Genomic DNA, 1,486 nt, shown 5'->3' with positions numbered 1-1,486 from the left:
AACCTTGTCATAGCTACATTAATGTATTTATAGTGTAAATAGCAATCACATCGATTTGGAAGGACTTCTTTGAGGTGAGTTTGCTGGACTTTTTGAAAGGCTCTTGCTTGGACTTTTTGAAGGGTTCTTGGCTGGAGTCTTCTCAGGAGTCTTGGCTGCAGGTTTTTCTGGAGTTTTGTCTGTTTTCTTAAAGAAAGAAAGTTTATAACTATTGTAATTGCAAATTGTTGTAAGTCGAGGACTGCCTGTATTGGACTTCAAACACTGGTAGCACCAGCAATTGGCTTGGCTATCCTGCCCAGTCTATTGCAGTGCACTCCCTGTAAGTAGTGCTGTAGAAAGAAGGCATTTTTCAGGCATGGGCTTTACACACCCCTCATTTCCCTATGGTGTTCCCTACACACACTTAATTCCCAGGAATGTATGTTCTCCCTGCAAAGTGATCAAATTCTCCCACAATGAGATGGGTGGGATAATAGACAAAGCCCTGCAGCTAGAGATAGCCCTTTTCTTTTCTCATCAATTTTATTCAGATGTGGTTGAGTTATACATTTCTGAAAATCATTATTTTCTTTCTTTTGCTTGCATTCCTCACAACTGGCAGAAAGCCAAAATAACAACTCTAAGTGTTATAGTGAATTATGATACAGTCTTTGATTCTATCATCACCCAATACTTTTCCATAGGACCTCAGCTTCATTTAGTACATATGAGGAATGCAGAAGAGAGCAGAATTAAGACTGCATGAATAATCTTAAATCAACTATTTTAAAACTATCTTAAAACTGAGTGCTTGGCTTTGCTGCCTACGTAGGTAGCTATTTTCATTGTGCAGAGCTCCCACGGGCGGCTGCGTGCGCCCCTCCATGCAGCGCCGCCGCCTCACGGCCCTTTCCTCCCCGGCGGCCCCGAGCACCGCGTTGCTGGGAGCGCGGCGCTGCAGCAAGGCCCGGGCGGCACAGACACTTCAGCTCAGCTCAGCTCAGGCTCCCGGTGCCGGCAGCAGCCGCCCCGGTGCCCTTGTGCCCAGGCCAGCCCTTGGGAGATGCTTTCACTTGCCCGGCTGCCAGCGTCCTCGTGGCTCTCTGCGGCACGATGCGGGCGCACGGTGCCCTTACCCCTGCCTCTGCTTCCCCTGCGGGACCCCCGGAGGAGCGCCCCCGCCTGGTCTTCATGGCGGACCTGTGGCACCCGGACGGGACGGGGCGGGGCGGGGCGGGGCGGCCGCCGAGCGCCAAGCCTCCACTTCTCTTTGCGCCGGTTGGAGGATGGCGCCGCCGGGCGGGCGGGCAGGGCCACGCGCAGCCTCCCGGGGAGCTGCCTCATCGCACACGCCGTGTCGGGGCCCCTCGCCCCGCTCCGGGCTCGTCCCACGCGCATCGCCTCGCCGTCTCTCTTCGCTTCCTCCCTGGCTCCAGCCGCCGCCCTCGGCGCGGGCAGGGCGCGGGCGGGGAGCAGGCCGGGCTGGCGGCGGCGGCGGCGGAGA

General features: G+C 55.5%; 1 long non-coding RNA gene across 1 annotated transcript; it reads right to left on the bottom strand.

Moving 5' to 3' along the window:
- On the bottom strand, positions 1-1,207 carry LOC132250241 (uncharacterized). Its single transcript, XR_009461895.1, has 2 exons — positions 1,119-1,207; positions 1-186 (listed from the first exon to the last, which is right to left on the bottom strand). It is a non-coding gene; the product is annotated as an uncharacterized LOC132250241 (long non-coding RNA).
- Between the last annotated feature and the right edge of the window lie 279 nt (positions 1,208-1,486).

This window comes from Alligator mississippiensis, chromosome 4 (genome assembly GCF_030867095.1).
Source record: "Alligator mississippiensis isolate rAllMis1 chromosome 4, rAllMis1, whole genome shotgun sequence".
NCBI lineage: Eukaryota > Metazoa > Chordata > Crocodylia > Alligatoridae > Alligator > Alligator mississippiensis.
This window is presented reverse-complemented; position numbering and strand designations above follow the sequence as displayed.